The 16,488-nt window shown below is 40.6% G+C and overlaps 1 protein-coding gene and 1 pseudogene across 2 annotated transcripts in view; one reads left to right on the top strand and one right to left on the bottom strand.

Moving 5' to 3' along the window:
- CNNM2 (cyclin and CBS domain divalent metal cation transport mediator 2) overlaps positions 1-16,488 on the bottom strand; it is a 160,811-nt gene that overhangs the window by 75,471 nt on the left and 68,852 nt on the right. The window lies entirely within an intron of this gene.
- LOC125116114 (ubiquitin-40S ribosomal protein S27a-like) lies at positions 12,795-13,217 on the top strand (annotated as a pseudogene).

Raw genomic sequence — 16,488 nt, 5'->3', positions numbered from 1 at the left:
ATGTCTAATGGTTGCACCACTCTCCATGGTATGAAGACACCGTAATTCACCTGATTAAGCCTCTACTGAGTAACTCATCCCAGTTTTTCACTTGGAAAAGCAATGCTGCAACCAACATTCTTATATGTACCCTATAAACTTGTCTTTAAGATCAATTCTTAGAAATTCTTAGAAGTGGAACTTTCTGGGGGAAAAGTACCTTGTGAAGGCCAAACTACCTTGCAGAAAGATTTACCAATAAGAGAATATGTGCAATATATTTAAAGACAGGCTTTGAAAACTGCTTAGACAAATAATCATCCCTGAATTTTTATACTTTCATTCTTTTTTCCCCAAGATTGAGTTTTACTGAAAGTCTGTTTCTTACTAAGTGTCATACAGCAAAATCTATTTTTCATTTATATATATGTGTGTATATATATATATATACACATTTTAATAATTCTATTATATTCTGTGAAACCACAGAAATTAAAATCTTTAGGTATATTTACATATTCATAAACTGGTATTTCTGACAGTTTATATAGAAACTATCATTTATTTTATTTATTTTGGCTGCATCTACTGCATGTGGAAGTTCCTGGGCCAAGGAAGGAACCTGAGCCAGAGCAGTAACCTGATCCACAGCAGTGACAATACCAAGTCCTTAACTGCTAGGCCACCAGGGAACTCCAGAAACTATGTTTTAAAACATCAGTCGTATTTCCTGGAGTTCCCATCAAGGTGCAGCAGAAACGAATCCTCCTAGGAACCATGAGGTTACAGGTTTGGTCCCTGGCCTCACTCAGTGGGTTAAGGATCCGGCATTGCCATGAGCTATGGCATAGACTAGCAGCTGTAGCTCCAATATGATCCCTACCCTGGGAACCTCCATGTGCCACAGGTGCAGCTCTGAAAAGCAAAAAAAAAAAAAAAAAAGAAAAAATTCTTATTGAAAGTATAATTATTAATGCTAAAACTGACCTCTGTAGAAAACTTCTAAACAAACTGCATATATCTCTAAGTTTCAAAATTAATCAACTAAGTAAAACATACATTTTACATACATACATACACACACCCCTAGTGAGACAAGGCACCTTTTTAGAGCTTAACAGTATTTAGATTTTCCCCAAGGATAGTTTCCCTTTAAATTTTGTCTCTAAAGCTAACTACTGAACAACACTTCTCTGGTTCAGTCCCAGTTTTTTAAAATCTACTAAAATGTCATAAAGCAACACAGAATTTCTCTTAAGAATTATTTTTATAAGTTGGCCCTATTTTTAAGAACTTTCAAAATGTTCCCATAGTTGAGAATACCAAGTTGTCTAAACTGACAGGCATTTAGCTAATATTATCATTATAAATGGAAATTTGAAAAATCAGATTTTTTTCAAATGCTTGCGAATATGCATTTCAGAGTCCACTCTTAAAGTACAATATGAACATCTAAAAAATTCTTTTAAGATTTCCATTTTAATTTCTGGTTTAATTATGTCTAATTTAAAGCTAATCTATGTACAGTGATGACAGAACTGGCTTCATGAGTGTGTGACCCATGTGGCCACCCATGCGGCCTCATGTTTGGTTTAATGCTCTTTTGCTGCTGTCCTGAAATACTTTTTTTGCTTTTTAGGACTGAACCTGCAGCCTATGGAAGTTTCTAGGCTAGGGGTCGAATCAGAGCTACAGCTGCTGGCCTACACCACAGCAATGCCAGATCCGAGCTGTGTCTGAGACCTACACCACAGCTCACAGCAATGCCGGATCCTTAACCCACTGAGCAAGGCCAGGGATCAAACCCACATCCTTATGGATCCTAGTCGGGATCATTAACTGCTGAGCCACAAAGGGAGCTGCCATGAAATTCTTAATTTTTGAGCAAGGTACCCCACATTTTCACTCTGCCTTGTATCTCACAAATTTTACGTTGATCCCTGGTTAACAGTAAGTGTCCTCCCCCCACCGCCCCAAATTTGAAGATGAACAAGTTTTCTCTCTAGAATTAAACACGAACTAGCAAAAACAAAAAACAACAACAACAAAAACATACCAGCAGTTCTCTAGCATGAGAAATTGTAAATGTGTGCCTGAAAAAGACCTGGAACACACAAAACTCAGTGGGAGTTAAAAAAAAATCTTAGGGAAATAGTGCAGTTATTTCAGTGAAAAAAATGTTTAACTATAGTATATATAGCTTTATGAACATAGCTAGAAGGGCAATCCCTTAAAGATGAATGAGAGTGAAAAAGAGGTTAAGTTATAACATCCAGCCACAAACATTTCATGAGCAAGAATGTCCCCCACGTGTATCCCTATCATTGATGAGTCACTGGGTTATAGAGCTTAAGGTCTTAAGAATCAAAATCATATCAACACCTAATTAATTTAAAAAGCTAGGTCACAGACCCAGCTTGAATCCCACATTGCTGTGGCATAGGCCAGCAGCTACAGCTCCGATTTGACACCTAGCCTGGGAACCTCCATGTGCTGCGGGTATGGCCCTAGAAAGACAAAAAAAAAAAAAAAAATTAAAAAGCTAGAAGCAGCTAGATGTGCCAAAGACAAATTTCAATAAATTTCCAAGGATTAAAACCTTAGAGCCACACCTGCAGCCCTACAGTAAACAAAGAAAACCCCAGCAACAACAAAACCACCTCAGAGTATTGTCTCTGATTACATAAGCATGAACCTTCTAAGCAACAATTAGAAAATCCTACATTCAGTTCAGAGTTAACTCTAAGTAGAAGAAAATACTTTAAACCAGTAATATTAAAAATAAGACATAACAATTTGTAGAATGCAGCTAAAGCTGTGTTTTAAAGAGATCCTCAGAGAGAGGGCTGAACGTCAGTAACTCAAGTACATATCTCAAAAAATCAGAAAATTAAACTGAAGGAAACTAGAACGATAGGTAAAAATAAAAAAATGAAATAGTCAACAGCATGCAATAGAAAGATTAAAAAAATAAAATTGGCTCTTTGAAAAGACAATGAAATAGACAAAGCGCTTGGCAACACAAATCAAGGAGAAAAAAAAGAAAACAACTCGCCAATGTTAGGTAAGTAAAGGGGCTCTAACTCCATGTCTTAGAGATAAGAAAAAGACACTTAAGAGCATGTATTGAACAACTTTCAAGTATATATTTCAGAGTATTTAAAAAATACATTTGTGGGATTCCCAGCGTGGCTCAATGGTAACAAACTCAACAAGGTTCCATGAGGTTGTGGGTACAATCCCTGGCCTCACTCATTGAGTTAAGGGTCTGGCGATCCCATGAGCTGTGGTGTAAGTCACAGACACAATTTGGATCTTCCACTGCTGTGGCATAGCTCAGCAGCTGCAAGTCTGATTCGACCCCTAGCCTGGGAACATCCATATGCCTCAGCTGTGGCCCTAAAAAGCATAAACAAACAAACAAATGAGTCAGTCATTTGCGAAACTGTAACAGATAATTTTTAGTAAGACACCAAAATTAGAAATAGTACATAATTCTGTATCTACAAAATAAATCCATAACTAAAAATCTTCCCTCAAACACAACTCTAGGCCCTGGAGTTCCTTTGTGGTCTAACAGTTATGGATCTGGCATTGTCACTGCTGTGGCTCAGGACACTGCTATGGTGCGGGTTTGAACCCTGACACAGAAACATTGCATGCTGTAGGTACAGCCAAAAAAAACTAAAAAAAAAAAGAAGTGGACCAAGAGAATACTTACATGTTTTAATTTACATAAAGTACAAAAAGAGGAAAATTATCAACACTGAAGCCAGGGCAGTGATTATTACCTTTAGAAGGGACAGGAGCAGGAGTTCTCACCATGGCACAGCAGAAACAAATCTGACTAGGAACCATGAGGTCGTGGGTTTGATCCCTGGCCTTGCTCAGTGGGTTAAGGATCCAGCGTTGCTGTGATCTGTGGTGTAGGTTGCAGACTCAGCTCGGATCCCGAGTTGTTGTGGCTCTGGTGTAGGCCGGTGGCTACAGCTCCAATTAGACCCCTAGCCTGGGAACCCCCATATGCTGCGGAAGCGGCCCTAGAAAAGGCAAAAAGACAAAAAGACAAAAAAAAAACAACTAAGTAAATTCTTACTATAATTGAATCAAAACATTTAAATTCTGAAAGCTAATTATGGTACCTACATACAAGGCAAACTAAAACAAAATTTATTCTATGACTTATCAAAATTTCCAGTTTCCATAAAGTTCCTAAAGAAAATACGAATCCAGCTAGCTTATGCAGAGAAAATGAAAACAAAGTTTCAATGCCTCAAGTTGAGCTCTGTAGTGTTCAAAAGAATTTTTAACCAGGAATATGCGTTATTTTTATATTGGTAAATTGTAGGTATCTTTTCATCAATGTTTCTAGATCTACTTTATCCTCCCACCCCCCTTTTTAATTTTTTTTTTTTTTTTAATTTTTGGTCACTCCTGCAGCATGAATAAGTTTCCGGGCCAGGGACTGAACCCGTGCCATAGCTGTAACCTGAGCCACAGCAGTGATAACAGGGGATCCTTAACCCATGAGCCACAAAGCAACTCCCCCCCCCCTTTTTAAAGCAGCTATAAGATGTAATTCACAAGCCATACATTTCACCCAAAGTATATAAATCAATGGTATTTTTAGTATATTCACAGAGCTGCACATCACCGCTATCTAAAATTGCAGAATTTATGGTTTCATAAAGAAACCATACCAATCAGCAGTCATTCCCATGTCTTCCAACCCCTTACTCCCACCGCTAGGCAAGCATTAATTCACTTTCTGTCTCTACAGATTTGCCTATTCTGGACATTCAATGATTTTTTTTTTTTTTTTCTGCTTTTTAGGGCTGCACTTACAGCACATGGAAGTTCCCAGGCTAGGAGTTGAATAGAAGCTGCAGCTGCCAGCCTATACCACAGCTACAGCAACTGCAGATCTGAGCCACGTTTTCAACCTACACCACAACTCCCAGCAACATCGAATCCTTAACCCACTGAGCAAGGCTAGGGATGGAACTGCATCCTCATGGACACTAGCCAGGTTCGTTACTGCTGAGCCACAGGGATCTTTCTCAGGGATTTTTTTGTAGCTTGCCGAGTACAAGTTTTACAGGTTTTTTTGGTTAAATACATTCCTAAGTGTTCTGTTCTACTGTAGATAAAATTCTTAACTTCATTGTTGGATTTTTCACTGTGCATGTATCTAAACACAAGTGACTTTTGTCTCTTTCTCGCTCTTGTACCCTCTCTGCCATCCTACTGAACTCATTAATTCTGAAAGTTTTGCAGTGGATTCCTTAGAATTTTCTACATACAAGTCGTGTCATCTCCAAACAGAGATGGTTTTACTTCTTTCTTTCCAATCTGGGTGCCTTACCTGGTCCTTTTTTAAGGGCTATAGATCACACATCACCATCGCACTGAGGTTTTAAAGACCATCCAGCCGAGAGGCAATGCAGTATTTTTCAAGTTCCTCGAAGTTGTTCACTCTGAATTACTAAGTATACATTAAGGATACTTGCTCATTTCTAGAACAAAATAGTAGCCTGAGAATAATATAATACTTAAATGGGGTTACATTTGATAGCCAAAGCAGAGTGGAAAGTACTTATCTTTAGGAGTATTGAGTAGCTTGTCAATTATGCATATTGATGCAGTTAGCCAGGCCATTTCCTTTGCCACCACACTACATAAAGCCTGGAGGGCTTTCCTTGCTCTAGATGCTGGTAAAACTACTCTGCAAATATGAGAAGTCTGCATTCACTGAGCTCCCACCCCACTGCCTGAAGTCACGTCTGCAGTAAGAGTAAGAAACATAAAGGGGCTTCAGTATAAATAAGGAACTAATCCTGCTTTTATGAAGCAGGACATAAGTACTCTGGAAAATGCTTTTATAAAAGCCACCTAGGTGGGTACAATTTTACATGGCATCAAAAGAGATTTTTACAAACTCTCTATAATTTACAGATATTCAGAAATGGAGGGGTGGGGTAGGAATTAAACTTGAATGCTGAAATGAGGCTATAAATATGGTAGATGTCCTGGGCAGTGCAAGTCATATTAAATCCACAACTTTTTATTCTCAAGGAAATATCTGTTCTAAACCTTCGTGAAGTCTAAAGGTAATGTCACTTTATTCTTTTATTATTTCAATGTTTAATTCCTTTAGTTGCTACACATTATGACATACTCAGTCATTTTTATAAGGGGTAGAAAATGAACTATAAAATCACGTCAGAAATCTAATGGGACTGCCAATAAAAGTAAACATACCCTTCTTGCTTTATACATATACATATAAAGCCACGCCTGCGGTATGGAAAAGTGCCCAAACCAGGGATTGAAATGGAGCCACAAGAGTGACAGTACCGGACCCTTATCCACTAGGCCACCAGGGAACTCCAAACATATCCTTCTTACTTAAATTTTACAGCTTTCTTTATCTCTGGATGAAATACATTACATTGATTAGAAACTTCATACAGGATCACACAATGATACCTTTCATCTATATTATTTAGGTCTTTTTCCTAAAATGGCTTTTCATAGAAATTACAGTTTACTTTTTTATTTAATGGCTGATTCAAACATAGCTGGTCTATAGAATGTGAAATTTACAGATTAGATAGGTGCTGCATACATATATAAGGAAATCAAAACACTAATATTTCACATCTGTTTTTCCATTATACTTAAATTATTCATCGGAATTTGAAACAAATTTTACATATACTCAGTATCTAAGTTATAAGTAGGTTGTACTAAAGATGTTTCTAAATCAGAAATAAAATTTCCCACAGGAATAATGCCATAAGTAGTGATAAGATTTTTCATCAAAAGCTACTTATTAGAAGTTCCCATCGTGGCTCAGAGGTAACAAACCCAACTAATATCCATGAGAACGTGAGTTTGATCCCTGGCCTTGCTCGGTGGGTTAAAGGATCCGGCATTGCCGTGAGCTGTGGTATAGGTCCCAAATGCAGCTCAGATCTGGCGTGGCTGTGCCTGTGGTGTAGGCCGGCAGCTGCAGCTCCAATTTGACCCCTAGCCTGGGAACTTCTGTATGCCATGGGTTCAGCCCTAAAAAAGAAAAAAAAAAAAAAAGCTACTTATTAGAGTTTCTAAAATCGATTATTTAAAACAGAGTATTGGACTCAGCAATAATAGAGTCAATAAACTTATGGGCTATCTTAGTAGCCTAAGCATTAATTGTGGTAACACAGAATATTACTTTTCTTACTGTAGGAAAAAAACAAAAGGAAGTTGCGACGTTAGGAACATGGCTTTCTTCTTTACCCTTCTGCTCTGGCTAGGACCGTGTGGCAAGAAATTAACACAACTGAAGAAGAACGCCCCTAAGAACATGGGGGTAACGTTTATGTGAGGCACTCATAAGCCATGTGCTTTCAGAGAGCCCATGTTGTATTTCTTCAAATGGTATTTCAAATTCACACACAAAAATTTTTATCTTCTATGGGGGGGGACATTCCAATGGATCAATTGTATATGGTCAGATAAACTAAATACATCTACTATGATAAACACATTCATTCTCCTTACACTGAAGGAGACATGTACGTACCTCATTTCCAGATGTTCAGAGAGATTTTTCACTCAGGTGACAAAAAAGACTTTATCTCTGTTCTTTAAAAAATACTTGGCTTCAGAATAAAGAACACACATATGTCAATGCAATGTGAAATCCAGTCTTTTTTCCCCCTGGTCCTCCCAGCATTAAGGAACCTGGGTTTTTCTTGATAGTAACAGGCTCCTGAGCGAGTGTGGTGCCATGTTTCTGAACTGACAGATCAGCGCTCCAGGCCAGGAGTGGCTGGTTCCTAAACAGGGCTGGTTAGCGCACTCTGCTCCCTTTGACCTGTGACCCTACAACCACTGAGACCCTCCCCATCACTTCCTGACCAAACGCTCAACCTCACTTTTACTTTCTCTCTCTTACTTCACTGCTTATCTTAAACGGATCTTTTGGTTATTCTGTTTATACTTTACTCCCTGTTTTTGTGACTGGGCTCTCGAGCTAGAAAATACTCCTTGGGGACAGGAACTCACCTGGAGGTATCATCAAAATTTAAATATTTCAAGAGCTCCCATCGTGGCACTGCAGAAATAAACACGAGTAGGAACCATTTGGTTGAGGGTTCGATCCCTGGCCTCACTCAACAGGTTAAGGATCTGGCGTTGCCATGAGCTGTGGTGTAGGTCACAGACATGGCTCAGTTCTGGCATTGCTGTGGCTGTGGCGCAGGTCGGCAGCTACAGCTTCAATTCGACCCGCAGCCTGGGAACCTCCATATGTGGCGGGTGTGGCCCTAAGAAGACAGAAAACAAAACAAAACAAAAAAACAAAACAAAAAAAGTATTTCAGTACTCAGAGATGTTCTTTTTCCATGTAGCTGGACTACAAGCCCAGCACTGTGCTGTTTCTCTCTTCTGTAATGGAGCGATATGGGGTGTGATTCCCCTCCCCTTGGGTCCAGGCTGATCCTGCTGACGCACAAGTAACCCAAAGAATGGAGCAGAACTAATGCAATTTCTAAGACTAGGTCAGAAGAACCCTAGCAGTTTCTTCTTGTTCTCTTGGGATGCCTGATGTCTGGAGAGGCCCCCTTCTAAAGCTCCCTCTGCAGATTCTCCTGCTCAGAATACAACCGCTATGCTGTGCTGATTCGAGTTACACAGAGACCAGCTGTAGGTGCTCCAGTCAATAGTCTCAGCTGAGCACAGCCTTCAACTTGACCCAGTGGACACTGGATACATGAGAAGTCTCCAGATGATTCTGGCCTCCAGCTGTTTAAGCCTGCCTTTCAAGTCTTCTCAGCTGAAGCCCCAGACTTCAGAGTACAGAGCAAGCCACCCCTGCTATGCCATGTCTGAAATCCACACAAACTGTGAGTCTGATAAAATGATTATTTTCAAACAACTTTTGGGGTAGTTTGTTACACAGCAGTCAGTAACTCTAAGAGTTCACATAGTTAATGGATTCAGAAAGAAAATAGAGAAAACTATCAAAGTAGTATTTAGAAAGATCATTCACCTTCCAACTAAAATGGCCTATCAATGGCTAATGTAACAACAACAACAAAAAAATTTATGGCTATACCTGTAGCATATGGAAGTTCCCCGGCCAAGGACTGCAACCTATGCTGCAACTGTGGCAGTGCTGGATCCTTTAATCCACTGTGCTGGGCCAGAGATCAAACCCATGCTTCTGCAGTGACCTGAGCTGCTACAGTCAGATTCTTAACCCACTGCACCACAGAAAAAACTAATATAACAACATTTTTAAGATTTATATCAAGACCTATCATTGCAATCTTTCAAAAATCAAGTATAAAATCAGTCCTCTATAACGAAACAAGAATTAGGGTAAAATTGGCCTCCTCACTAGTAAGACTGAGTCTAGCACTGTGGTATATGGAATGACTGGCCAATGGGGACCTTTTGTAATAGGTCAGAAACTCTACCCAATATTCTATGATAATCTACATGGGGAAAGAATCTGACAAAGAATGGTTGTGTGTACAACTGAGTCACTTTGTGGTACAGCAGAAATTATCACATTTTAAAATCAACTATACTTCAATAAAACTTTTAAAAAAATACTAAATCTAAAAAAGAGACTGGGTGCTAGTAGACAGTAAAGCAATCTATAAAAAAAATTTTTTTCAGCCTAGAAATCCACACCCAACCCAATTAGCCACTACATATACAGGCTGAATAAAAGGATTCAGAAAGCATAGTTTCTTCATATCTTTCATAAGATGGTCCTTGTGGCTATGTTCCATCATAATCAGGGAGTATGTGAAGAAAGGAAGAAATAAGGGATTCAGGAAACAATCTAAACTAGGAAAGCAATAATGAGAATTCACAGGATGACAACTAGGAGAAAGGCCTAAAGAGTAACCAGTCTAGTCTGGAGTAGCATGGGCTCCAGGGAGGGGAGGGAGAAACAACTCAGTAGACTAGAATAAAATGGGCAATCTGAAAACAATTCAGCATATGATAAAGGCACATGCCTCAAAGAACAACAACGAAAAGCAATGAGAAAATAGACTCTACAGATGGAAATGTAATCAAGGCACAGTACCAGGAAGTGAACAGTATTTACACAGTCAAGAATGTAAGTGATTTACAGATTCAACCTCTATACAAGTCAAAGACATCTTAACTGCGCTTACATTACAGAGTGAAATCAACATCTCACTAGCTCTGATCATATAAAAGTCCTTTACTTTTTATGATAAAAAATAAAAAGATGTCACAAACTGGAATTATAAGAGGGGAGATGAAAAAAGGTAGAGGTACCACTGTTCTAATGACTGAAGACAGAAAAACAATTAGATAAAACCACTTTGTTTCTTTCAAAAGGTCAATAAATTTGATAAATATCTAGCAAAAATAATGACTATATTGAACACCTGTAACTTATATAATATTGTATAGCAACTACACCTCAGTTTCAAGAGGAAAAAAAATAACAGGGTCACCCCAGCAGGTTCTGATCTCTCCAACAACAGAATTTTGGATATTTCGTACAATAGCCACACCACCATAAGTACCAACCCAAACTCAGTGACCTTAATACTGGGAGCATCATCTACTGTAATCATGACGTGGAAGCCAGAGAATCAGACTCCAAGGAACAGGCAGGAATCAGACTCCACTCACTAGTAGGTTGACGGCGCCCAGCTCAACCTCCCAGCCTCCCCCCAACACATACTGCCCCCCCCCATTCATTAGCACCCAAACAGAAAAGCAGAAAGGAACTGGAGCTGCTCCTCATAAAGGCTGCCCCCCTCTAAGGTGGGCACCAGAGCAGTATTTGGCAAATATGTTTACTCTGTTGTTGTTTTGGGCATGCCCACGCCATGTGGAAGTTCCTGAACCAGGGATTGAACTAGTGCCACAGCAGCAGCCCAAGCCACTGTAGTGACAACCCTGGATCCTTAACCTGCTACGGAGGAACTCCAAATATGTTTTCTTTGAAAGACTGCCAAGGCTTAGGATTCTTGCCCTCAGAAAGCTTAGTCTAGTTTATACCCAAAGATCATGTCCTCAAATCGTCCACATATATGCAGTATGCTCAGGGACTGTACATACACACGTACACATCAGTGTATGTGCAACAGATGTAATAGTCTGGCAGATGCACGTCTATATGAAGAGCACGGTAGATTCTCTACAAAAAAAAAAAATCCAAGTAATTTCATTCTACTTAATAATGTAATACTTCATGCAGCTGAGCTACAGGGACTTTCACCCTAGCCATGCGGTTTACTAAATTCTGAGTATAACCAAGACTTGAAGGGTTACTGGTTAAACTATCAAGAACCCTTTCCAAGTAGCCTCAAGCACTTAGAAGGATCCATTTACATGCAAAACAAAGGCTCAGGTAATTGCAAACTCCTTAAGGATCATGCTAGGTACTATGTGATTTAAGTTTTTACCTCATATAAACATATACACACACACAAATGATAATATAACATTTTTTGAAAAACACTGTATTTAAGATTTTAAGCTAGTTTAAGACAGGCCTTCCTCACTCCCTCAAATATTCCAAGTTTGGGTTTTTTTCTCTTTTTTTTCTTTTTTTTCTTTTTTTTTTTTCTTTTTAGAGCCTTACCTGCAGCACATGGAAGTTCCCGGGCTAGGGGTCAAATCAGAGCTGCAGCTGCCAGCCACAGCTACAGCCACCCCGTATCTGAGCCACATCTGCAACCTATGGCAATGCTAGATCCTTAAGCCACTGAGCAAGGCCAGGGATTGAACCTGCATCCTCATGGATACTAGTGGGGTTCTTAACCAGCTGAGCCATAATAAGAACTCCTACAGACACATACTTAACATACACAGCACTGTATAACTTTTAAGGCGTACAGTATAATAATTTGATACCATGAAGTGATCAGACTAGTGAACTTTCATCATCTCATATATACACAAAGACCTAGAACCTTGTGATGAGAATTCTTGAGAGTAAATCCTAACAACTTTCATCTATAACACAACATTGCTAATTATATTTATCATGTTGTATGTTACATCTGTAGCAATTAATAATCTGATAACTGCCAAGGTGCTACCTTTTGACTACCTTCATCCAGTTCCTCTTCCCTCTCCCCTGTGCCTCTGGTAACCACAAATCTGATCTCTTTTTCACTGGGTATTTGTTTTTGAAGTATGGTTGATCTATTAAATTACCTTAGTCCTTATTACAAACATAGTGATTTGCTATTTCTGGACATTTCAAAATAGTCACCATGGTAAGTCGTCATGATCTATCACCATTCAAACATATTAATTATTGACCATATTCCCACACTGTCTATTTCATACCCATGACTCATTCATTTTGCGGCTCCTAGTTTGTACCTGTTAATATCTTTTACCTATTTATCTTCTCCCCATACTCCCATCCCATCTGGCAACCCAAAATTAAATTTCATTTTCTGTTAATCCAACTTGTGTCAATGTGATGCTTAGACCAGCCAGAAGAACCTAGAGGGGTAGAGTTTTCTTCTGGACGAGTCTCCATCATGAAGAGAAAGATTTCATCTTACTGTCCAACAACAATGCAAATTCTCCATTTGGTTGGAGGTCAGGATAGAAGCTATGAGAAGGTACACTTGAGTATCTTTACAATTCCACACCCTCAAACAACCATTCAAGGCACCGCACATCAAGGAAGGGACAGAGACGTCTCCCTCGCACCTCCCAAACCAAAGAGGGGGAAGACATTAGAAACGGGATCAGGATCACACTAAAGGGCTTTCAAACCTGCCATCTGCACTGGAACTGCAGCCAAGATGCAGACAACAGTGACGACCATCACTCTCCAGGCGGAGCCGTCAGATGCAATAGAAAATGCAAAGGCCAAGATCCAGATAAGGACGGAATTCCTCCTCCTCCTCAGTCCTGATCAGCAAAGAATTTGCTTTGCTGGTAAACAACTGGAAGAGGACTTTGACTACAACATTCAAAGAAGTCCACTCCTCATCTTGTGTTGAGACCTTATCTCACGCCACCCCCAAGAAGAACAAACCTACGAGAAAGAAGGTTAAGCTGGCTGCCCTGAAAATAAGGTGGACGGGACCGGTAAAACCAGCCGCCTTTGCCCAGGTCCTTCTGATGAACGCGGTGCTAGAGTTTTAACAGCCAACCACTTGGACAGACATTATTGCAGCAAATGCTGTCTAATCTGCTGTTTCGAGAAACCAGAAAACAAGTAATTTATGTTGGTTAACAAAAGACACAGATGAATTTAAAAATAAATAAATAAGTAAAACCAGTATGAAGATTCGGCGAGGAGTTTCCAGACCAGGAATCAGGCTTGTTCTCTCCTCACCTCTCTCACTGGCCTTGTGCCCTGTTCACCTGAAAGCCAATGGACACACAAGGTAAGGGGCTGTGACGACTGTTATTATGAATGACACTGTTCCTTCTGTCACCAGTTACCTTCTATGAACCAGGAGCCCTAGAGTTGAAAAACTGAGTCAAGGACATTTTTAAAAAAAAACCCTAAGTACCTTTCAATGTTTCATTTTCTTGGAGGCAGGTAGATAGGACTCAAACTAAGAACTCACATAAAACAAAGTATTTTTCCTTCCCTGCCATAACAGGCAAGCCTCAATTAAAAAACAAACAAACAAAAAAACTTATTTACTCCAGTATCCTGGAAAAAAGGGGAAGAAAAATGAAGATCAGAGCTAAGTTTTTAGGTAAGACAAAAGTTATTCACTGAAGCAAAAGTAATTTTCTTCAGAAGCTGTTCAAGGTGATCAAAAGACAATGGAAGGTTCCCTGCTCATCCAGACATGGTGCCAGCTCTTCTGAGACGGTGGTTTGCTTCACTATATGGACAGAGGTTACTCAGGAAAGAGGGACTTTAAAATTACACCTGTTCACATAATGGAACTCAATGTTCAAAAACTCTCCATCTTTCAGTTTTTCCCCATGGTATGTGGAAGTTCCTGGGCCAGGGATTGAACTGGAGTCACAGCAGCAACCCAAGCCACTATAGTGGCAACACCTGATCCTTAGCCCACCGAGTCACAAGAGAGCGCCGAAGCTCCTCTCCATCCTGCATCCACCTCCTCTTCCGGTTCACTCACAACAAGGGCTGTGATCACTTCCCTTTGGTGGAAGGAGGGAGGGGAAGGAAGATACTACTACAAACCAATAATTAACGTATTTTTGCCTTCCACCCTGACACATATACTTGGCAATGATCTTTGTTAATGTCTAAAGCATTACAGAACCAAGTAAGGGGAATAATCATGTCTACAAACTCACCAATCCTAATAATGAATGACCATCACCGACACTTTCCTTATCACTGATGTAAAAATTTTTGCAGCACATAATCAGAAACCATCTCAAATCTAGTTTTCATCATGTAACTCACACATTTAAGGACTTAGAGGAGGAGATCCTTATCACTTATCTGATAAATACACCCTGCAGGTGACTATTTTCAAGATTCTCGATTTTCTCAGGCACACCTGCCCCATACCCATCATTTTCCATCTCAGCTTCAGTCACACACGCCTTGCTCAGTCCCACCTGAGCACGCCCGTGCAGGAGCCTCCCCTGCCATCCCAAGACGACTCCTCTCTCTCTTCCATGTTTTAGCGCATGTCACACACCGAGATGCTGGGACCCCCCCTCCTCAAGGGGAGGTCTCTTACGTCCCCCTGACGTCTGGCAAAGGAGGGCACTCAGTGCTGTGGAATAGTGAACAAATGCCACCTCCCACCCCTGAGGCACTGGTTCCTGTTTATCACTCTCTTTGCAGACTTGGCTGCAGACTCACACTGTCTCTGTTGGAGCTAGTTTGTACCGAGCCTTCTGCTACTGTGTCCTCAGCAAGCAGTCAGGGGATAATCACTGAGCAAGGCGCTGCTCTCAGGCCCGGGAAGAAAGCAGTGAACCAAACAAATAAAAATCCCTGCCTTCATGGAGTGTACATCCTAACAGGAGAGAAAATGGGTGCAGTCAACATCTTACCTTCAATTTCAACTTCATTCTAATTCAGCTATTTTGATTCTATATTGATTCAAGGGACTGTCTATAGACGCCTGTGCTGGATATTCTGCAAAGACAGGTACCAGCAACTCCTCCTAAACCTGCAGACATAGAACTACTTCTCCCACCAAGAGGTAGAGTCTGTTTCCTCTCTACCTGACCCTGAGCTCCCCTGTGACTTGATCGATAGAATCTTCAGATGTGACCACTGTGCCAGGGCCTGGCCTCAACCCAAAGGGGCCTGACAGCTTCCACCTCCTGGGAAACCAGGTACCACGTAAAGAAGCTCAGCCTATCCTGCTAGAGAGAAGGCCATGCAGAGAGAAAGGCCCCGAGGATGAGTGACCACATGGCAAGAGTGGACATAGAGAGGAGAACCATGGCACTCCAGGTGACAGCCAGCATGATCAGTGAGGCCACCTCAGACCTTCCAGCCACCAGGTGAATGGAGACCCGTCATTGCAGCAGAGGTAACCATTCACGATGAATTCCTGAACCAATAAAATGGTGGCTGTATTGAGTCACTCAACTTGGAGGTGGTTTGTTAGGCAGCAACAGATAACTGAGACACTGCCCTAACCAGTCGGGGGCGGTATCTTCTACGTGTCTCTAAGTCTTCATCACGTCATTAGGGTTGGGCAAAAAGTTAACATCCAGTCAAATTCTGATGAGTGAGTATTTATACAACTAACTGGGGGAGAGGATTCTGGGAAGACGACAGAGGGTGAAGCACCGGAAGCTATCTCCCCACCTAGACATCGACTGCACTGACAAAATCTGTCGATTTAACTATTTTGGAACTTTGAAGGCTTCCAACTTCCAGGGGAAGACTTAGGTGGCTACCCATCCTCCACACCGAGCCCTGGGAGCGAGGGTGGGCAAAAAGGACCCTGTCCTCCAAATACTGGGGCACTCTGCTCTGACTGCTGATTGCTGATCACACAGCGCAGATAGGAGATGAGTGGCCATTATCACTATGCCTCCTCTGCATTGTCACAGCCCCTGCCCTTCTGGCTGAAGTGACTTCCAGGGGATTTAAAAGGCCAGACCCCTTCTTTCTCATTTTTCCCCTTTTCCCCTTTCTGAAGCCAGACATTAAAGACTAGGACATTTAAAGACAATTGCATACATGGAGAAAATTAGAAAGTAGTAAAAAGATTATGACCTGGGAAGACCATACATTTATACCTCAGGCTGATTCTCTCTGATAGCAAAGAGCCACCTACAACAATTAAAAGCAAAAACAACAATTAGCAAAACAAGCAAGAGGAAGGAGAAAATCTGACTTCTAGACTGACCACATTATTAAACCTAAAATCCCAGTGTTCATTAAACATAAAATTAAGTGAAATCACAAGGCACATAAAGGAAGAGCAAAGTATGGCCCATTTAAAAAAAAGAAAGAAAGAAAGAACAAAACAATAGAAACCTATCCTTGAAAGATGGCTGATATATGAGACAAATATTTCAAAGTAC

This window comes from Phacochoerus africanus, chromosome 15 (genome assembly GCF_016906955.1).
Source record: "Phacochoerus africanus isolate WHEZ1 chromosome 15, ROS_Pafr_v1, whole genome shotgun sequence".
In the NCBI taxonomy this organism is placed as follows: Eukaryota; Metazoa; Chordata; class Mammalia; order Artiodactyla; family Suidae; genus Phacochoerus; species Phacochoerus africanus.
The sequence above is the reverse complement of the archived record's forward strand: the minus strand, read 5'-3'. Positions and strand labels throughout refer to the sequence as shown.